Source organism: Parasteatoda tepidariorum, chromosome 1, assembly GCF_043381705.1.
Source record: "Parasteatoda tepidariorum isolate YZ-2023 chromosome 1, CAS_Ptep_4.0, whole genome shotgun sequence".
NCBI lineage: Eukaryota > Metazoa > Arthropoda > Arachnida > Araneae > Theridiidae > Parasteatoda > Parasteatoda tepidariorum.
In genome coordinates this window covers 3,054,290-3,078,273 of record NC_092204.1, presented here as the reverse complement: position 1 = coordinate 3,078,273, position 23,984 = coordinate 3,054,290, and the positions used below count along the sequence as shown (strand labels likewise).

Here is a 23,984-nt window from a genome sequence, read left to right as displayed (position 1 = left end):
CCAAATTTGCGTTACATGGAGGGGAAAGCCACGAAAACCTCCCACGGTTAGCCTGACGGCAAGGGGACTCTAACCAATGATCCGTCTACCACTGAGGATATTTCACGTCAACGCTGTGGTCGGTGCGAGCCGGGTGCGGAGTTCGTATCGACCAGTCATCGCAGCTCTAATAAAGTGAATTGAAATGGAGAATTACAATTTCAGAATAGTTTTTTTTTAATTAGTTAAGAATTCGTACTGTTATTTCTAAATTACTTAAACCAGCATTAAAGTGGATGAGAGTAAAAATGTAATTCTTAAATAAATTAATAATAATAGTAACTTAATAATAGTAATAAATTAATTGTGAAAATGTGCATAAATAATAATTATGCAATGAGCCACAGCAAAATAAAGTTTACAACGATATAAAAAAAAAAACGGTTTAAAATTTATTGTTCAGATTCATTATTTTAAACTTCTTAATTTGCAAACAAAAAATTATTAAATGAATGTAAAATTTCAGAAAAATAATGAAATTTAAAACAATAAAAATATAGTAAATCCTAAACAGTGCTAAAGCTGCTTACAATTAGTTTATTACTTCTACTATTATTATAGTATTATTGCTGTTCTTTTATTTTAAACTTTTAATGTGAAACATAATAATTAAATGCGTGTTAAACTTTATAAAAATATGTATTAAAAAATAGGCAATCAAACTCAGCGTTAAAGCTGATTGAAACTAATTGTTTATTTGAATAGTTTTTTCAAAATTTAATGCATTGTTAATTGAGTAACATCTAAAACTTCAAAAAGCTTTCTTTTTTTAAATTGAAAATCACATCCAAAGTTAAAGCTGCTAATTTCTTGTTAGTTTTCTAATAACAATTTTTATTCATTTAAATTTATTGTTCATTGTAATTCAGATTGTTGCAATTATTCAATTTATCGTTAATTTTCAAAATTAATCTGCGGATCATGCTTTTAATTCAATATTTATTTTTCTGGGGCTTAGCATATGTTTAAACATTGAATTTCCATATTGTATTTACATCACTGGTAAAAGTAACTTCTTTATGTTTAACAGTGGACAATTATTATCAAGCACCATCTTTTAATGACTGCTTTAAGTAACTTTAAGGCAAAATCAATTATCATTATGTTGACAATTTTTAAGATTTTATCGATGAATGTCCTTTTGGCAGAGTTTGGGTTTCGGACATCCTAAATTAAATTTGGACAAATCACGTGGGTTTTACTGTCCCAAACTGTCTTAAAGTGTTCAAAACCTAAGGCAGAAATTCTATATGGGGTAACCATTGTACACATAATAATTACATATATTAATAAATGTTAGATACTTTTTATACATCTGTTTTAACTTATTAAAGGAAAATAATATGATATAACAGGAAAAGATTTACAGCTTTTGAAGCTCCGTAATTCATTGAACAACAAAAGTGAATACCTTTAAATATGAATAAATATGCTTTTAATACAGATAAATTATGTTTTTGCATAAGGATAAATAATGCAATATTAAAAATAATTATAAACTGTTTTAATAAAATAAAGACTTATCTTCATTTTGTTTCTAGTTCAAAAATTAACCTTTTATTTTTCACAAATTTTTTTCTAAAAATTGTGACTTAATTTGAATAAAAGGGTTTCGGACAGTTTAAGACGGTTTTGAACCAAGAGGTTTTGGACAGGAAGGTTTGAATTAATCTAATCTGTTTTAAACCTTGCCAACTCCGGTCCTTGCTACTAAATATTTTAAATCACAATTTTTAATAAATAAATAAACAAAAAAAAAAACTCTTTTATTTGCGGGACATAAGGATGTACTTAATACAGTTATCAACTTTGTCGAGTTAAGATGACGGGGAAATATCGGTGAATTTGAGATGACGTGAATACAAATCGGGGTAACTGGGTTGAAAAAACGAGTGCAATTCACCAATTTATTCACATGAGTGAAAGTGACGAGAGGAAATCCCTGATGTGTGTTTAATATCCGGGAGAAATGCTTTTCTGAGAGGGGGGGAGGGAGGGAGGGAAACAATCGTGGATTAACACAATCCTTTTTAACAGCTGCTCTCGGGGACAATTCATCCCCTCCTTTATTTTAATCTCTTGTGATGTGGTTAATAATATAACTGTTTATTTAGAAGTGATTCCAAATCGACCCCCCTCCCCTTCCTTTGCCATTTCACTTCTCAAGAGTGACTTCCTGACTGTTTTATTTCAGGCATCTTCTACGATTGAGAGCACAATAACAGCGTTTTCCAAAACTTTTAATCGAAGTTGACATAGAAATATAAGTAATATTAAAAAAACAACAAAAAAAAATTATGTCAATTCCCATTTAGGTCAACAACAACAAAAAGTTATTTTAGTTACTTTTTATTAAATAATTACAATTATTTTTCCCATAAAAAAATAAAAATAATAAAAATTTAATGAATGAATTAATATTTGAAAAAACTGTATTAACATCGAATATCATTCACAACAAGTTTAAAAAAAAATGAATTGAAAAAAAAAGACCTGTGATATCAGACAACTATAAAAGTATAAATTGGGTGATGTGGGCCATACGTGCTACCACGCAACGTTCTTTATTGAATATATCTTTAGCAAATATAAAATAATTAAATATTTAAAGAATTAAATATTTAATGAACCACCATCATCCTAATGTAAGAATTCGGAGTGATTTATGATGGGCTAACTTAAAAAAACCCGAATTGTTTTGATGGTATATTCCTGAGAACCAACAAGAATTCAACCATCATGGAAATGTATAGTTGGAACCATCGTTGATTGTTGGTCCATGAGAATCAAACTTCTCTTGATGGTTGACCATCATAGTAATTAAAGTAGCATTTTCCATCATGGAATGATGGAAGTTTGTTGGCATATCAAACACCATGGCATACATAATGGAAAATGTTGGATGATGACCATCAAATGATGTCGGACTATAGCGAGCATAAACCATCAAAACGCTTTGATGGGACCATCAAGTGACTTGGGAATAGAAAATCAAATGTCCGAACTATCATGAATAACAATCCAATTTACGTCACCATAACATTCATTCTACCTATATCTGCCCTTTATCGGATTTTTCTCTTGCTAGAAGTTGAAAATCCATACGACTCGAAATAAAATTTGAGAAACAAAGTGTTTTGCAAATAAATAATTAAAAAAATGAAACGGTGTTAATTTTAGCTCAACAGCCGTCATTACTAATGCCTTGAGTCCTGTCATACTTTTTAAATAATCATAATCATCGGGAAAAAACCCAAATGAGACGCTGCGGAGGTTTAAAATAGGCGATGACTGCTTGATTAATGATCGTTTGCTGATGATAATCAGCAAACGATTTTTTTTTTTAACAGCTGGAGGGAAAGGATTGTTTTCGAACTCATTCATCTTTAGTAAAACGATGCTATTATTTTGCACCATTTTAAAATACATGATATTTCTGGTCGCTTGCAAAATTACCGACACGAGGGAATCCATTATTTTGGTAAAGAAAAGAGAAAAAGCCACCGAAAAGTTTTCGCATCTGACAAATCGAAACGATGACAGGTAACTTTTAAGAAGGGGGCGACACATCACCGCAAAACATTCAGCGAACAAAAAGAGGCGAGACGAAATAAACAAGGGATCGGACCGTTTTAATTAAATGCTTTTGAAAAGAGGTGTGAGAAAGTGGTAATTATACAAAAGGGAGATTTTCAACCCGTGTCGTTTTCGCTGTATGTTTTTGCAGCAACGATTACTCATTTCAAAAGATTCGAACTGTGCATTTTTAATTAAGCCACGTTTCGACGCCCAAATAACTGTCCCACATTGGAGATAGTTATCATTAATCTGTTTAGCTATTTTCTCCCCCCCCCATCCCTTCCTTCGGGGGGAGAGAATAGGGGGGTTTTGGATTTCCATAAACTCTTCAGTTTGACAGCGATTTTCCCTAAATAACAGCTGAAAAGTATCATTAATTAGCCACCGCCTGAGTGAAGTTGGAAATGCCGAAGAAAATATGGAATGCGGTCAACACGCGTTTTACTGAAAATTTCGATTCTGTCAATTTATTTGCATATTTTCTCCAACTTTTCTGGCGGAATCTATAAATATCCCCCCCAATGTGTGTCTTGACATATATTTTGAATTAATTGAATGTTATATTGGAGGAAAATATGTATGGTAGATTGGTTTTAGCGTAATGCATATTACGACACGTCATCGTCAGAAGTTGTTACACAAAAATTGCATGTTCATAACGAGTTAAAAACTACAAATTGCGACCCATATTTCTGAACGGAGTCAATTTTTCTACTATTTTAAGATATTCTGCCGATGTATTTTTATATATATTATATATTATATTATTATATATTATATTTTTGTATATATTATATTTATTTGTCTGTAAATAAATAAATATAATTAAANAATCCTAAAGATCCAAGAACAGCAAATATATGTATATATTGGCACAGAAATATCCGCTATGCTACGATCTCAAAGTTTCGAGCTGGAATGAATTACTTCAACGAGCACAGTATCTCCTAAGGTATTTCTTCAGTAGTCGAAATAGTGGCGACGACGGGTTCGGCGATTGAATGAACTTTTTGCTAAGACAAAACAAAACAGATTTGGCGGCAGAGATAACTCTTAGTCTGACTAACTAATTCCACTAGCTAACTATTCAAGTTTTACCGGAGTACCTATCCAGTGTTGAATATATCTACTCTTCCATCGCAATAGAAAAATAAATTGGAGGATGGGAAGGGGGTGCTGCGTTAACGGTAAGTTAAATCTCATAATGTACAACAGTTGAAAATCAAAATTCAAGTCTGGGATATACATAACAATAAAATCGAAATTTGATACATGGTAATAGAAACAATTGAAGATAAAAGAAAATTTTTTACACCATATACAAGTACTAACTCCACTGTACTCCGTTCCCCCTTTCATATAATTTTTCACCGCATAATAAAATTCTCGAATTGTCTCAAAGACGACAGAACGTCTAGTATTCCAGAATCAACGCGAATGACAGCCAGTCTCGAAAACTATCGCGACTGGCAGGACAGAAAGGAACCAATCCGTAACAGTATCACGTGAATTTGGTTTCAAAACTACAACCCTATTATAGTAAATGTTTTCTCAGTATTCTGAGAAATAGAGTGAGGGGAAAAAAAGTAGGCATAAGGCAAATAAAAATATATAGTCTTAAAAAATAGCCTACATAATTTCTACTAAAATTTTTATTTTTTCCATTTTGTCTGAGCTCAAGGGGGGTGTTTAGACTCCTAAACCCCTCCCTTGCGTACGCCACTGAGTGCAAACATCACATAACAATAAAGCTGTAGAACCTGATAATTAAGAATTTTCATAGAATCTTACAGTACGTCTCATAATTTGGCCAGGGACTGTAATTATTAATAACGTTAAGTGTGTGTATTATATAGGCAATCTCACTAGAAAGAGATTCCCATCTACTGTGGACGAACGTTTACTGTAATGATGAATACTGTAATTATGCCCCACATCACACTTTCAGAAAAAATCAGTTCAACGTTCGGTGATAATGCTATATTAAAATGTTAAATTAAATCCCCTCAAGTTGAACGATATTATCGTGAGAACGTATCGTGTTATCGTAGCGTATTATTATCGTATAATAATATGCTACTTCAAATCAAACTATTAAGGTTCTTGCAAATTGTGGTTCAATACGGACATAAATTAATCCGATGTGGATGGGTTGTCATCTGTGTCGAAACAGTGGCCTTGGCAAGATATCTATTAAATTATCCTAAATTATCTATATTTTTTTTTAAAAAAAGCGAAAAATTCGGTTTTTAAAATATAAAAATGGTTTACAACAATATGGCAAATAGAGCCGTATTGGCTATGGGGATTGAGGGTTCGCCTTCCGATGAACTGGATTCGAATTTTACTAACGCATTCGAATATACCGGGTACTAAGTATTATTATCATGCAGAATTGCTGTGACAAGGCGACATTGTCGCCGTACGTTAAAGAGTTTTTGCAGAGAGATTTTTGATTTGGAAAAAGAAAATTTTTCGTTTTCCTTTCTGCATAATTGGGTATAATATGAAAAAAACACAACTACTTCGATTTAGTAGGAACAACATATGACGCAATGCTAAACGAATGGAATTTAGTTGTTGTTTATTTAGTTATTGTTATTAGTAGTTGTTGTTATTTGTTTTAGTTGTTGTTGTTNACTGTTTTTTTAAGAAACTATGTTCAAATGTTTTAGTATTGCAATGTCATTAGTTGTTACCACTGTTCATGTTCGTTAGTTACTACCACTGAGGAAAATTATAGCTTAATATTGTTCATGGGTTAAATTTAGTAGGAACAACACAACCTGTGACGTAGGCTATATTATACCCAATTTTTCGAAAAAATAAAATTTTTTTAAAAGATCTTTTTCTTGCTCATCAGAGAGGAAGAAAATAATCATGAGTTTTCGATTCTAATTTGAGATTTTTTAAACTAAAAACGGAAATCACTGGCTTCAGATAGATGATTCAAATTAATATAAAATAAAAAAAATCAGAAATCGCAAAAGTATAAAAGATAGTTCTCTGTAGAAATGCTGTTTTTTCTCTCATTTCTTTAAAGAACACCCTATTTTACATACACTTATTTAAGTATCTCTTTTTTAAAGAGTCTTATTTGCGTGACTTTTATTTTGGGAGTTACTGCATGGTTTTTACGATTTTTAATCTATTTACGAATTTTAATTTATTATCGTTTCATTTATTTACGAATTTTAACTTGTGTAATGATTTACAAAATTCGAAAGAGGAAATAATGAGTTCATTTTTTCACCTACAAAATGCGAAAATAACGCCTGAAATATTAAAATAAAAAATAAAAAAAATTGTACTTTTACGATTAAAAAATTTTATTCAATTTTATTTTATACTTTCTTCTGTAAACACAACGTTTCTGTTGCTTTAAGTTAATAATTGCTGTAATTAAAATTATCTTAAAGTAAAATATTAGTGCTAGAAAAGTTTGTCGCCGAAATCCCAAAAAAATTCTGCCACAGGGATTTTGTTTATACTGGCTATTTTTTGGTGCAAAACTACTGTAAAAGCTTTCTTAGTCTCCAAATATTATGAGTTATTTATCTTAATTCGTTTTAAATAAACTGGAATCTGTTTGAAACGTAGGTAATTCTTTAATGTAAAGTAAAATATTTTATTATTCTTTTGTGATGAAAGTCGCCTTTATTACAATTAAGTAAAGCAAATTATACTTTTTTTAGTAGGTTGTTCGCCATTTTTTAAAACTTATCTGGTATATAGTAAACGTATCTGGTATATAGTAAAATCAAAAGCTTTGAAACGATATATTTTTCAGATCTTCCTGAAATTTCAATTTCAAAAGCGTAAATTTTGGATTTAAGATTTTCTTTTGTAAGCGAAATTTCAAAATGATGTAAATTAGAAATTTGTAGCTTTAGTCGTTCTAGATGGGAAATAACTGATAATAGAGTTGAAAATTTTCAATTCAACAAATGCCAAATGTTAATGGGAAAAACTGAAATCGAAAGTTTTAAAACGGTCTAACAGAATTCACGCTTTTAATACTTAACTTAAATGTATATAATAATTTCTCACACATAAGTTCTTCGATATACCTCAGGTTTGAGGAGAGAAATTCCATGCAAAATATCAGAACTTGAATCCGGATCTTGCTTTTCAAATTATAGTTATTTCCACTTTTAATCTTTCATGTTCCCATTTTTTGACTAAGTCCTCCCTCTGTGCAATTTCGGGGGGGGGGGAAGGCGAGGCAGAGGGATGATTGCCTACTCTAAATTTTTACTACTACAGTAGAGCGCCGATTATCCGAACGTCCAATCATCCGAACTATCTCCGCATTCGTTTTTTCTTCTCTTTTTCTTTATTTTTAAGTTTAGAATACTTTTTAACCTATCGACAATTTTTCTTATTTAGAAGAATAAATAATATCCACTACATCTGAAGACTATATTTAATTTACAACATTTTTTAGCAGTTTTCATATAGTAGTTATACTCACATGTATTGTTATATCATACATACATATAGCCATACATACATGTATTGTTGTACTATAAATAATAATCATTTAAACTAGATTTTAAACAATTCTCCAACTATCCGAACCATGCTCGTTCCCGAGCAGTTCGGATAATCGACGCTCTACTGTACTTCGATTATGACATGTTTATAATCGTTCCTTATTGTAAATATGTAAATACTCCCTTTTCGATCATGTAAATATTGTTTGTATATTATTCGAACTTCTTGCTTTACCTGTATATTATATTCATTATTAATCGGATTCATTTTTCTTTGCACATATTATTTATTTTATTATTTATTAATATTTCTCCACATCATACCTCCGTTGCCTATAGGCAAATATTTCTGATGAAGAGGCAGGTATTTCGCTAAATACTATTACATTAAAGGCCTCGTTAATTTGATGCATAGTGGTGTGCTGCTGTCATTAAAGCAGAAAGGTACACAACGAAGCATTAAAAATTTACTGTATTTCAATATAAGTTTAGAAAAATTGCATCGTCTCAAAGCTTTGGATTTCAATTTTTCAAATTCCAGATTAGGCAATAATTAAATTTAAAATTCTTAATTTCTCTCCAGGCAGAAAGACTAAAGCTACAAATTTCTTAAGTTTTGCCTACAGAAAAACTAGAGCAGAAATGTATATCGTCTCAAAGCGGTTGATCCCGTATGTATACTGCTCTAAAAAAAATAAATAAGTCCTGATTTTTGTTGGAACGTGTGTCCTCTTCCTTTTCTTTGAACGACTACGGCCTACGGCGCCTGTTCGTAACACAGTCAGACTATTTAACGAACTTCCATTTTGCGATTTTTTTTTTTCGAGGAACCGAGAACATTTTTGAAATTTCTTAGTAAAATAATTTCCAAATAGCGACGTGAATTTTATATTGACCGAACTTTTTTTTGAGATCCACTTTCCCTCTTCGATTATGTTTCGGAACATTTCAAACTTGTTAATGCATTTTATGGGGGGAAATGACCTTGAATTGATGCCACTTAACTTTTAGAGAAAGCGGTAAAATCCCTTTTGTTTGCATTTCATACAGGAATCCAAACCAAAAATCAGTTTAAGGAAAAGCATAACAGAAATGTCTAAAACATGGAAATAGAATGTTACAGATCGTACTATTCGTAACAGTTTTGCTGAAGCTGGATTCTCAGTCAGCGCGAAGGACGAGGATGGCATTCCTTTAAAAGAACTTTAAAAAATGTGGGTACAGCTAAGAGAGAACCACGAAATGAACGATGATGTACTGATGAATGATTTTCTTTTTATTGATTCCGAAGATGCAACCACAGAAACATTAACTGAATCGGATATTTTGGACAGTGTGAAAAATTAAAACAATACATCAAAAAATTGTGCGGAAGGCGAAGAGGAAGAAGGCGAAAATGATGAAGCAATCACCAAACCTTCATATGATGAAATGTTAAAATCATTTGACACAATTCGATACTAGATACTAGTTTACAAGATAAAGGTGTTATTTTAATTATGTCTAGTGTTTATCAATTTAAAAGCTGTTTTGTGTTATTTAAGTATTTCAAATGGTGATTTTCTATTTAATGATTTTTCCATAGAACGAACTTTTTATCTGGATTTATCGACTTCGTTAAATGAAGGTCCGACTGTACATATAGAATTTACTGTCGAAAATCTACTTAAAGCAGAGCGAATGTTTGTGGGGATGACTGTAACATCTATAACCGAGTCTGCTGCCAGTTTTTCCCGCTCGTCTTCTGACGGCAATATAAGTTTAAATGCTTTCCCGATTTATTTTAATAAAGTTCGGAGAAAGCATTCAAATTTTAATTGTAAACACAATAGCTTTACACGTAAGGAACAGAGACAACATAATTAGAAGGAACGCTTCTAGGATTATTATTTTTACAATTGAAACAGTTCACAGTTTCATCGTATTACCTTTGGTTTCGGTATATTTTCATTGATTTTATTTCTTATTATTCAATTCTTACTATTAGTTCACCCAATATCTTGTTCAAATTTTCAATCGTTTAATAAAATACCTTTTATTCATCCGCTCACAATTTAAATACATTTTTTTAAACTAGTAGTAGAAGATGTTTATACTGTTTTTTTTTTCTTTTTTTTTTTCCAAATATTAATACATTCGTTAAATCGTCGGAATGAGCAAAACATGAAATGGAATTTTCTGATGGGTGAAAGCGTTAGTCATTATTTTAAATTTTACTATAAGCAATTCAGTCATTTATATAGTTATGGCTTTTTTACCAGAATGTCCTACGATACAGTTCAGTAATTTTACCAAAATTTTCCCCGTTTCTCATCTTTTATGACATCTTCCCTGTTTAACAGCACATGAGTCGGAATCGGCTATGCTGCGTTAAACTCTTGATGAGAATTGGAGGGAAGGGATCTTTGAATATTATTATCAACTGAGCTGAATGCTATGTTAATTAACAAATAATGATGCAAATTATTCAAGTTTGAGACTTCTAATTTAGTTGGAAAGCGTTATTTTAGCTTACTGTCAATTTAGGTCATAACCATTAATCAAGCCGATAATTACACAAACACCAAAAAGAAAGTTTTTCTTTTTATCGGATAAGTAACACATGGGTGAAATTTGAGACTTGGAAAAAGAAAACGTATTACTGTAAATTAACACGTTTAGGCTAAATACAGTAATTTGAAAATATGGCTATGAAATTTTTTAAAAGTTTATTATTTTTTTTATCAGAATGCATAGTCGAAATTAAAATTTAAATTTGTGGCAAACTTTTAGGTAGCATTTACTTTCAGTTGCAGTAATAAATAAATAGTTTTTTTTCCATTAATTTTATAAATTGTTTAAATTTGAGACTTCTATCTTAATAAAAACGCGTTATTTAGCAATGACTGTCAATTACTTCTGTAATTACCACTTATTTAGTTCTTCTCCGAATTTTACTCCGTTGGGAAATGAAAAAAAAATTTCGATGTAAAAAGACTGTTTAGTTGCTCTACACATTAAAACACATTATCGATATATCACATAAACAACACATTAAAGATTGCATATAATTGTATAATTTACAATTTTTTGGAAGGGAGAGAAAATCTATTCTTTAATAACGGTAAATGTTTTTCTTTGACAAAAAAAAAAAGAGGAACTGAAAAAAATTATTTAATAGTTTAAAATTTACTGTATAGGTTCTTAACGTTTCTTTGAATCCCTGTCCCCTTTATAAGTCAGAAAACTTTCACCACCCCCTATCAAAATAAAAAATTTAAAAAATTTGCCCCATAACTCTTTTAATATTTTTTGATGATACTGCAATAAAACCTTTAAATTATTACCTATATAAACCATTGGATTGGAAAGGTTTTCATGTACTATTTTTTTTATAAAAGTAGCTAATTTGTAAAATTTTGAAAGATTTCTAAAAAAAATGAATTCACCATGTCACTTCACATGATTCACATTATATATTTATTTAAAAAAAAAAAAATTTCTTCCAAGTATTTTAAGAAAAATGTGAAATGAGTTATGTCTTTTCTCATTTACACTGGAGTTAGAAATTAAGAGAATTAGTAGACTGGGTCTATTATCCTTAGAACTACAGAACCGATTTTAATGACATTTGATGTGTACAATACATTGATACAATGCAAAATAAATAACAATTCAACAATCGTAAAACACACGCATGATTATGCGTAACACTCGTTTGGAGTCTGAACGCATGAAATGGCCACAGGGCAATTCAGGTCAAATGATACACTGCCTTATTTCAAGTATGATACCACGCTGCAAGGCTTGTATACCTGTAAGAGGGGACAGTATAGTGCGGCTTTGAGGAGAACTCCTCCAGACTGAAAGTCTGGGGCTGTCTGCTGCTATGGTAACAAGCGAGATCACATTTCTAATGGGGGTGAAATGAAGGAAAGAAGATGTCGATTGGTTTACTCACGATGACCAACACTAAGATTAAGACAAAACCATTCATCCCACACCCCTATTCGAATTGACCTTTCCTCGTAACCATAGTACCCGCCACGACGCGAGACGGGTGTCTGGAGCAGTTCTCCTGAAAGCCGCACTATACACCCTATTAACCCATTTATTTGTTGTTTATTCTGCAACTGCTGTTTCATACCTTCAGACTTCAACGAGTGTTAACGCATAATCATGCGTGTGTTTTACAATTGTTGAATTGTTATTTATTTTGCATTGTATCAATGTATTGTACACATCAAATGTCATTAAAATCGGTTCTGTAGTTCTAAGGATAATAGACCCATTCTCTTAATTTCCTACTCCAGTGTATTAATCAGGTAGTCCTGCAATCCACCCAGTGCTCGGAAACGCTACATCATTTTTCTAGTTAACTACATATACAACTACTTTGTTGCAATTATAGTTAACTGCAACTACAACTGTCTTTCTTTTTTTTTTTTAAATATAGTGACTACGAGCTACTTTGGAATTAGTGTAACTACTCCACTATTCTAAGGAGGCTAATTTTATTGTAGAATTTAATTTACACTTGTGTTTTAAATGATTTTGAATACGAAGTTGGCTTACGCTAAATATAAGGGAATAATTAAGAAATATTCACTCATGTTTACATGAGCCAGTTTGTTTTTCCCTTGGTTCCAAACCTTTCTTTTTTTTGTTCTTTCGAATTTGTTCATTGAACCTTCGACGTTCTTATGTCTTTTTCGAGAGCGAATATTTAATTTAAGAAATGCAAAATTATCAAATACCAGCAATTTTTTAATTCTTTAATGTTCTTTAATTTCCTCTAAGCAATTCGGTACAGCGAAAATACTTTCCTTTACCTTTAAATAATAATTTAAAATGTTGTTTATTTGATGTTAAAAAATGATGTTTTCATTGCATCCATTGATGGACCCGCGAAGATTTGTACCCATCTAATTCTAGAAATTAGAACCGTATTTCTTTNGACCTAAGACGTGGAAAGTATTTAAAAAATATATATTAAATCACAAAAACCCAGTGCTAAATATATGCATACTCTGTAGTTGCATCCGTTTCTGTCACATTTGAGTAACGAAAAATATCAGTGTTGGACATACTTTTTTGTGTTCGACTTTATTACATTGTGATTTTATTGTGTTTGAATTTATTGCTATGGTCTTTTGACTGTCTGTTTGCCCCTTTGGGTGTTTATGTAACTTTTATTTCTATTTATTGTACAATTTCTGTTTGACGTAAACCCTACACAAATAGGGTGGGTCGTGTCAATATTCAATTTACCTTTAAATAATAATTTAAAATGTTGTTTATTTGATGTTAAAAAATGATGTTTTCATTGCATCCATTGATGGACTCGCGAAGATTTGTACCCATCTAATTCTAGAAATTAGAACCGTATTTCTTTTCTAAATGAACATTAGTAGTTGCTAGGAATTGCTACAAACGACTGTTTTTTTTTTTGTGTCGCACTAATCGCAACACTACTTAAAGAAGAAAAATAAAAATCGCCCGCTACACTACAAACTACGAAAATAAGTAGCGACTACACTACTTCCGATCTCCATTTCAAAATCAAAAAGTTATATTTTGCAAACTAATAATAGAAAATCCCTCAATCAAATATGTTTCGTTAATAATCCTTTGAAAAACATGATGAAGATGAAAACACATTATTTATAGAAATAAATTAACCTAAAAATATAGCTTTCTAAAAAAAACGAGTTAAAAATGGGAGTAAAGTAAACAAAAATTTAAATATTTCAAAGCTCTAGAATGACAAATTGCATTTTTATTTTCTTTTTAAATAAACATGGACGTTTAATTTAAGTTAGGAAATTTAGGGAATACTTAAGAGGACACCATACCGTAGGAGAAAAGTTTCGTCGCAAATTCTTTTCCTCCTTCATAACTAATTTAAAAGAAAGAAAAAGTAAGTTCAGACAAACCTATAATAAGTCATGATGTTTCAATTGCTGAAAAAAATTTCTTCAAAATATTAAAACTCAAACAAATTATTAGAAGAAATTTTCGCCGTTGCGTAATCCTAAGTTTATCTTTTCATCATTTATTTTCATTTGTTTACTTTAAATTTTTCTTTTCAGTATTTGAAACTTCGTGGCTTACTCAAGGTTCGCCCGAACTCACTTTTTCTACACTTTAAATTTTAAATTAGAAATGAAGGAAAAAGAGAATTTGAGAGGAAACTTTTCTCCCGTGGTATGGTGTCCTCTTAAGTCGTAGTATTATTTTTCTTGCCATCGTTAAAAAGCGTTTTTTTTTCTTCCTTTTATTAATTAAAGAACAATTATACCTGTAAAACTGGTGTCAAATATGCTATATTAGAATTGTAAATAATTTTTCAATACCGAAACAAACAGTTTTTAGAGCTTTAATGTGCACACCTTGGCCAAAGGTTTGCCAAGGTGCATAGCTGTCAACATGGATAGGAAAAAAATCCAGTTGGTTTCAAGAAATAATATAAATTGTATGATAATTGTTGCATAATTTACTAAGTATTTTACTCATAGGGAATTTTAATAGAGATTTTTCTTGTCATCAAAATAGAAAAACTGCAATATTTTCCAGTAATGATCGACACAAGACATACTTGATATGTTATGTATTATGTTTACTCATAATTTCGAATATTAAAAGGCATTTAATTCATCAAAGATAATTAAAACATTTTTTGAAATTAATTTACGAAGAGAGTTTTGAATAAAAATAAACTGGACGTTTTATAACAAAAAAAGTTTTGAGCTGTTTTAAATAAATGAGGTTTGCATCATTATGTAATAGTAATACTTATTTTAATATCAATAATCTGAGCAAAAACTCTATTTCAATAGGGATTTTGTTAGGAAACTTACTCAATTCTAGGGAATTTTCAAAAATGTACAAAAATCATTAAAATTTAATTAAACCAGCAGACCAGGAGAAACTGGCCAAAATCCAGTAGAGCTGGCAGTTATGCAATACTAATTTCATCTATATTTTTTAACAAATTTTTCTCCAGGTAAAATATGAAAAAATAAATACTCCCTATGGCAAAATATTTTTTTCTTCGTTTGCTCTAGGTGAAATATGATAAAATACTAACTCTCAATGGCAAAATATTTTCATTATGCTAAAAAAATATATTTTTGTCATTAAAAAATGCACTTTTTGAGTTTATTGTGCATTTTTTGGTGTATTTAGTGAGAAATACATATTCTCTTTTATAAACCTTAAAAATTTCGTTTCATATACTTAAAATAATATAAGTTACTCCATAATAAAACGAATTTCCTTAAATTCATCAACACAGACAAAGAACCCACATGTCTAACATAATAAAATCATCGACTGTCAACAAAACAAAGTAGATGTAAAGGGAAAAACTTTGAGCACGTGATCTGGATAATAAAATATTTTTACAGCACATCCTATAATGTTTACCCTCCCCATAAATATTAATCCTTAAAATACATCGTTTGCTTTTTTCTTTACACTTCAACCCCCACCCACCTCTCGATATAAAGCTGTTTCTCTCTTTATTATTATACTATTTCTTTATTGAACACAAAAGAATTACATTTTTATTATAAAAACAAGTATAATATTAAAAAGAAAAATATGAAGTCAATTCTTACTGAGATCAACAATGAAAAACTTACTTTTTATTAAATAATTAAAATTTTTTCTCTAACTTTTATTCCAAATCTAATCTAAAAGGTGTTTAAACAGTGGAATTTCATATTTTTTATGCTGTCGTAATTGTTGACAAACAGGTAGTGAGAAAAAAGAAACACGCTCCCGTTTATAAGCATCCAAACAGATTTTTGAGAGAGAATAATAAAAACTATTCTATATTTATTATGCCGTGAAAAAAAAATATGCTCAGGAGATACTTAGTGTAAGCAATGGTTGGCTGTCACATCAGACAATGCACTCACACCAATAATTTTATGGATATTTCATTAAGAAAACATTATAATTATTTATTTTTACTAATTTGTGGAATTTTTATTCCAATTCTGCCACCGCCATACCGCACAAGAAACTCTTCATCGCAAATTTTCTTTTAACTTCCATCACTAATTTAAAATTTAGAAGGAAGAAAAAGTGAGAACCGGCAAATTTAGAGTAAGCAATGAAGTTTCAATTGCTGAAAAAAAAATTTAAAAATGTCGAAATATAAAAAAGCAAACAAATTATTGGGAGAGAAATTTTCCATTCCGAAATCCTAAGTTATCCTTTCATAATTTATTTTCATTTTGATATATAAGGAAATTTTCTTTTCAGTATTTAAAACTCTATGGCTTACTCTAGGTTTGTCTGAACTCACCTTTTCTATACTTTAAGGAGCTGAAAAGTCCTTTAGTTAAGGAGCTGAAAGAGAATTTGTGATGAAACTTTTCTCCCGTGGTATGGAGTCCTCTTAATTAGTTAGAATTATTAATTATTATTAGTCCAATCATATGATACTTATAACAGAATCTACATTAAAATCATTTAATGATCCCGTGGTTAACAATAATATTTATATATCATTCCCTCTTTATGTTATTCTTCGTTATTATTACGTTTTTGAATTTGATTATTATTGCGAATCAAAGGACCAAAACTAAAAGTGACATTCCTCATTATTAAGTTATCGCATCAATTTATCTTCATTTGAAATATTTTATGATAAAAACATTTAGTTATCGTTTACAATTATGAAACGGCCCATAGGCTAACCGTTTAATTACCAATGTTACAGCTTTGGATCATGTGTCTTTTTCAAGACTGGTAACTCAAATCTTAACCTTACTTTACAGTTGAAGAAGCTGAACATTTCTAACACTCATAGTTTTTATTTGTTTTGAACTTAAGCAGCTGAAATTTTTTTTAAAAATCAAATTAGCTAAGAACAGGAAGAACGTGATTTTTTCGCTTAATTTGTTATAGTTCCTTATCTCTCAATTTTTCAATTCTTACCATTAAATCATAAATACTTCTGTATGATTTTCCTTCATCCAATTCTTACTATTTATACACACACTCTCTCTCTCTCTCTCTCTCTCTATAGCTTGTTTGAACTTTCAATCGTTAAAAAAATACTTTTTTATTCATCCACACAAATTCAAATACATTTTTTAAAACTTGATGTTTATACAATTTTTTCAAATATTAATTCATTCATAAAATTTAATTACTTAATTTTAGTTTTATGTTAGAGGAAAAAAAATTTAATTATTTAATAAAAAGTCACTGAAATTAATTTTTCTTTGTTGACCCTAAGTCGGAATTGACTTTTAAAAAGAAATTTATATCACTTGTTTTGCTTAAGTTTCAATTAAATAACACGTTATTATAACTATAAATATTAGTTACCATTATTAGTGGAAATGAAGAAGGAATTGACTTTTATATATTACTTGTTTTTTACATAAAGACACTTTTCCAATGACTGCACAATAAGAGTTTGACTGGTGAATATTTAAATAAAAATTTCAATAAATTATATTTCTTTTTAGAATAAGTTTCACGCAAACTTTCCTTAGTCAACCTATCATATTAAACGAATGAATACAAAATAATGCATCGTAAAATTTCCAAGTAGTATTGAAATGTGTGTACGTAATGTATACAAATACTATACAAATTAAAGCCTTCACAGGTTGTTTCATTTTTAAAAGAATACCAACACTAGAAATAAGGAATGAGAAGGGAGCCCGAATTGCGGAGATATCCCAAAGGAAGTTCGAGAACATTTTCGCCGGCAGGTGAACGAGGCGATCAGGGAGTGCGGCGCCAATTCTAAAGGAATGTTAAAAATTAGCTTTCNAGCAAAGTTAAATTTCAGATTTTTTGAAAACACCATTAATTGCGACAACGCAGGATTCAACGAAATTTTTACTTTTGAAAACTTGAGAGAAGACATAAACCTCAGACTGATGGCAGCTCATTTTTGTAGTGACGTAATTTTATCTAAAATTCAAAATATTTAGTTTCCTTTTACTTCAATTGCAATCCAATTACCAGAAAGAACCACCCCAAAGATCAAAATTCAAGACGAATGGGAAAAAGGCCGCTAACGGCCCCAGGCGCCCAGATAAATGTTGATGATGATGATTTAGGCTATGTTTCAAAGCTTCCGTCGTCACAAAAAGTCATGCTATTTTGAGAATAATATTCTATTTTTAAGACTGCTGTGAGTTTGCAACTGTTACTCATGACTAAGGCCCGGATTTTGATGACATTTGCATTTTTTGCACTTTTGGACATTTTTTGTCCTTTAGAGCATTTTTTTAGATTTATAGGGCATTTTTTTAAAATTTTGGGGCGTATTTTGCATTTTACAGCATTTTTTAAGGTTTTTGTTAATTTTTTCCAATTTTTATTATTTTTCGGGGTATTTTTATTATATGAAATGCAAGATTTGTCTCATAATTTTACATTTTATATTGTAACTCTCAAAGAATGCTTCAAAACATTTGCTCCTAGTCAGCAGTCCAAGCTTGCCCCCTATACCAGTAATCACAGGATGGGGTACCTGGTTGGATGCATGCGTATACTACAGTGAAAATTTTAAGATAGTGAAGTCTATCGTCAGCAGTTTTGATTCAGAAGATGCTGCATCAATTAAGATAGCGCTAAACGTGCTTCTGATAAAATCGAAGGAAATTTAGCATTTATCAAGTCTAACTTTGCTATTGTGTCCTCAACAATTACAAGCTTGGAGAAACAAGAACTGGAACTTAGCAATGCAATAAATTATAGTGATGTAGTGAGTCGAGTGTTGCAAAGAGCAAGGGGAAAAATAGGAGAAAGTGTAGCAGCTAAATTGAACAAAGTTTTGGAGAACACTGGCTTCCAAACAATGAAGAAAATCTCTAGGATACTAACAGGTGAAGCAGCAACTTTTCAAATTGAAGAAGAATTGTTAGTAAGTGAGACCGTCTTTTTCAAGTAGTCTTTCAGTAGACATTGAAAGAAGCTTCTCCAGGTATAAAAATTTACTTTCAGACAAGAGACGCTCGTTTACATTTCGAAATATCGAAAAACATTTAATAATTCAATGTAATTCTGATATTTAGTGATATTATTAGATGTAAGTTGTTATATTAATTAAAGTTTCTATACAAAATGAAAATGTTTTGTATAGTTGCAATATATTTTCCTTTTTTTTTTGTTGCTATTTTAGGATATAAAACATATTTTTCAAACTTTAATGAACGTAGAACAAGTATTGCATTGCTTTATTGTTTTTGAAATGGCTCATAATTTTAAAGAGTAAAACATTGTTTTAGTTCGATATTTTCACTTTATTTAAGTCATGTCATAAGGCATTTTTAGCGCAATTTTAGAGCATTTTTAAGGGCATTTTTTGCACATTTTAAGGGCATTTTTTGCATTTTTTAGGTCATCAAAATCCGGGCTCTAGTAATAATCTTCGCAGGTCCGCCAACAAATGCAATAAAAATGACCTCGTAGCTGAGCGTTTAACAGAAAATACATATTTAAAAGCACGTATAATGAATACTTAAACTAGCCATTACGAAAAATAGATAATTAATAATTTTATTCACACTTTCATATGCACTCGTAAAACATGGATGTTATTTGAAAGTAAAAGAACACATTTTCGATGTGCATACTTTCTTAGAGGAAATTAAAGAACATTAAATAATTCAAAAAAATTAAATCTTTGATAATTTTGTATTTCTTAAATTAAATATTCACTGTCGAAAAAAGGTATAAAAAGTGGATGGTTCAATGAACAAATTCGAAAGAAGAAAAAAAAGGTTTCGAATTACATACTGTCTCATGTAAACATGAATGAATATTTCTTATTTTTTTGCTTTATATTTAAAGAGAACTAATTTCTTATTCAAAACCATTTTGAATATGAGTGTCAATTAAGTTCTGCAGCAAAGTTCGTCTCCTTCAAGTAGTTTGTAGTGACTACATTTAAAAAAAAAAAAAAAAAAGTAGTTGTAGTTAACTACATTTGTAACAAAGTATTTGTAGTTGCCATAAACTAGAAAAATAATGTAGCTTTTCCGACCTTCTAAAACAGGAATGACGTATTTGGAATCACTTATAACTAATATTTAAATGAGTCATTACCAGAGCCCGGATTTTGATGACCTAAAAAATCTCAATTAATGCCCTTAAAAAGTGCAAAAAATGCCCTTATGAACTGCAAAAAATGCCCTTAAAAGTGCAAAAAATGCCCTTAAAATGCGAAAATTGCGCTAAAAATGCCTTATGACATGACTTAAATAGAAGTAAAAATATTGAAATAAAACAATGTTTTACTCTTTAAAATTATTATGAGTCGTTTCAAAAAGTATAAAGCAATGCAATACCTGCTCTACATTCATTAAAGTTTAACAAATATGTTTTATATCCAAAAATAACAAAAAAAGGGAAAATATATTGATTCCAAAACATTTTCATTTTGTATAGAAACTTAAATGAATATAACAACTTCCATCTCATAATATTACTAAATATCAGAATTACAGAGGATTATTAAATTTTTTTTTTAATATTTTGAAATGTAAACGAGCGTCCCTCGTCTGAAAGCAAATTTTTATACCAGGAGAAGCTTCTTTCAACGTCTACTGATGTTATTGGTGCGTACTTGAAAAGGACGGTCACATTTACTGACAATTCTTCCTTAATTTGAAAAGATGTTGCTTCACCTGTTAATATCCTAGAAATTTTCTTCATTGTTTGGAAGCCAGTGTAATAATAAAAAATTATAAAAAATAATAAAAATTAGAAAAATTTAACAAAAAATTTAAAAAATGCTTTAAAATGCAAAATACGCACCAAAATTTTAAAGAAAATGCCCTATAAATCTCAAAAAATGCTCTAAAGGACAAAAAATGTCCAAAAATGCAAAAAAATGCAAATGTCATCAAAATCCGGGCCTTAGTCATTACGAATCATCACTTTGGTCACAACATGCGGATTCCACACTCGGAAAACATTGATCTTATTTCAAAAAGACGGGAACGTATTTTCGATGCACTTTATTTCTTAGAGCATTAAACAATTTGAAGTATTTGATAATTTCGGATTTCTTAAATTTAATATTTGCTGTCGAAAACGATATAAAAATTTGAAGGTTATAAAGTGAGCAAATTCGAAAGAAAAAAAAGTATTTAGTAATAACAAACTGACTCGCATAAATATAAATATATATTTCTTAATTATTCTCTTATATAGAATAAAGCCAATTTCTCATTCAAAAATATTCGGAACATGGGTGTCCATTAAGTTTTCCTGCAAAGTTCGTCTGCTTGAATTAGTGAGGTAGTTACTACAATTCCAAAGTAGTTAGTCGTCACTACGTTTAAAAAAAAGTAGTTGTAATTAACGACATTTCCATCAAAGTAGTTGTAGTTTTTCCGACTACAGTATAAGACCAACGAAAAATAACTTTGGAACTCACGGTTTAGTTCGAAACTTTTGTCTTTGTTTTTAAAAGCATATAAAACGTGAATTTGATCTAAGTTGGAAAAGTTTATTTAGAACATAAAAATTGAAGCGATTCATTTTCAAAATATGATTGATCTTTTAAGGGGTTACAGTACCTTTGCAACAATTTTTTAAATAAAGGTATAATCATTCATTTTGAGGATGCTTTACATGCTTATTTAACTTATAATGAATAATTTATCTTCAAAAAACAATTAAATTGTTTAAATTTTTTAAAATTTTAAAAAAAGTTGAAAAATTCAAAATTTTTTAAATTCCTAAGGCTTTTTTATTTTAACTTATTTTCAAAAAAAAATTTTTTCTTAGTACTTACAATATTCTTCTTAACAATTTTGTGCATTCATTTATTGATATTTCAATTAGAGTATTTTTTATAAAATATTTTGTAAAAAAGTAGAAAAAAAAGGGTAAAAATTCCTGTTAGGTATATATAACATGCTGTAAAAATTGTAATACGTTATAAAATGCTTATTCCATGCACAGTTCAAATAAGTGTATTATACTTAAGATAAAAAAGTTTACTTCAAAGCTTTATCTTAAATAGAAAAAATTCCTTAGGGATTTAATCAAGATCAAAACACAAAATTATCATTTATGAAAAAAAAAACCTTTAAAGTTTGTCTGCAGAGCTAGATTCTGTATTAGGACAATCTAAAATCATTCATAACTTTTTCAAAAATATAGATAGAGACCTGATTTTTTTTCAGTGCATTTGAAATAGTTTGAAGTTTTATTATAAGCAATAAAAAAATTGGTATTTTTGTCATTTTTTGGGTACTGTGACCCCTTAACTGATGACACTGTACAAAAGAAATATTACAAAGTATTTCAGGGAACAAAAATGATATATTTGGGGCAAGAATTTCAGAAAATAAATATTTAACGTCCTGCTTTTATTCAAAAAGGAGAAACTTACGCAATTAATGATGACCGTCCAAATAATAACAGCATTAAGTATTAGAGAATATGTAGGATGAATAAAAAGTATTTTATTAACTATTAAAAATTATTGCAAGTTAAAAGGGAAAGTGTGAGCTAATAGTAGGAATTGTATAAGTTTTAACTTATCAACTATAATTTAAGTTTTCCTAAGATAATTATAATAAAAAAAGCTTTTCTAAGATTTTTTTTTACTAAAAATGTACCAAACCGAAAAAGAAAAAAAAATATTTATACACACTTACTTTTATTGTTGAAAGAAGAAGAAAAAAGTTGATTCCAGAAATAATAGGGATTGAATCTATGTTGCTGAAGGGATCTGATATGAATAGAGGGGCTCCCGGTGTTTCGTTAAAGTGATCGCTCTCCACGCGCTTTTTCCTCCCCCTACCCCCCTTTTCCGAACACTTTTCTGGTCCCTCGACCCCCCTCTCTCCGAAAGGCAACCGATTCTTCTTTCGTCTCCTCCGATTGGTCGGACGATATAATCGCCACTAACGCCATCTCTGACAATCATCAGATTTGAGAGTTTTGCGGCAATAAATAAATGAAAAAAAAAGGACCCTCCTTCTGATCCTTTGGTTGGTCTCAAATCTCCTCTTTTCTGTCAGTAAAGTTTGATCAGTTAATAATTTTTTGATCTCAGCACTTAATCAATGCTCACCGTGTTTAAAATTGTCAGTTCATAAAAAAAAAAAAAAAAAAAATTGAAAATTCAATTTTCGAGGAATAAAAATTTACTTCATACCACAATTTGAAAAATATTTAATGCAAGTTAAAACAAATATAATCCTTAATAAAATTGTAATATGATATACTTAAAGCAAATATAAGTTAATTTAATAAAGTTGAAACATTTTAATGCAATCAGTTTATCATATATTTCATAACCTTCGTTGAACCCAGTTTTATGAGTTTAACGACTACTCATGTTCGTAGCCTTGTCATTTTGGACCCAATCCAGAAGACAAGAAAACTTCTGGATCGAATATTGGGAGAAATTTGACTTCGTGGAGGACTTTTTGATGGAGCTAACCCGCATTTGCGTTGCATGGAGAGGAAGACCACGAGAACCCCCCACGGTTAGTCGGACGGCAATTGGACTCTCACCCATGATCCGTCTACCACTGAAGATATTTCACGTCAGCACTGTGGTCGGTGCAAGCCGAATGCGGAAATCGTATCTACTGGGATTCGAACCCGGTTCGCCTCATTGGAAGGCGAACACTCTATCCCCTGAGCCATCGCGGCTGTAAATATATTAAATATGAAGAAAAAAATCTGCAACTTTTTTTCATATCACTTATGATATGGTAAATATGAAAAAAGACTACAGCAAAATAAAATACAGTCGGACCTCTATTTAACGAAGCCGCTAAATCCCGATAACAAAGATCGTTTCATGGAAAATTCGTTAAATAAAAAAAATTATCATTTGAAATACTTAAACAACGCGAAACATGTTTTAAATTCATAAACACA

The 23,984-nt window shown here is 30.1% G+C and overlaps 1 protein-coding gene across 2 annotated transcripts in view; it reads right to left on the bottom strand.

The window, feature by feature from the left end:
• LOC107451065 (E3 ubiquitin-protein ligase RNF220) overlaps positions 1–22,916 on the bottom strand; it is a gene marked incomplete at its 3' end in the record, with an annotated part of 62,425 nt that extends 39,509 nt beyond the window's left edge. The window contains 1 exon segment of one of the 2 annotated variants that reach the window (XM_043052718.2): positions 22,748–22,916. 2 annotated transcript variants of the gene reach the window in all.
• Between the last annotated feature and the right edge of the window lie 1,068 nt (positions 22,917–23,984).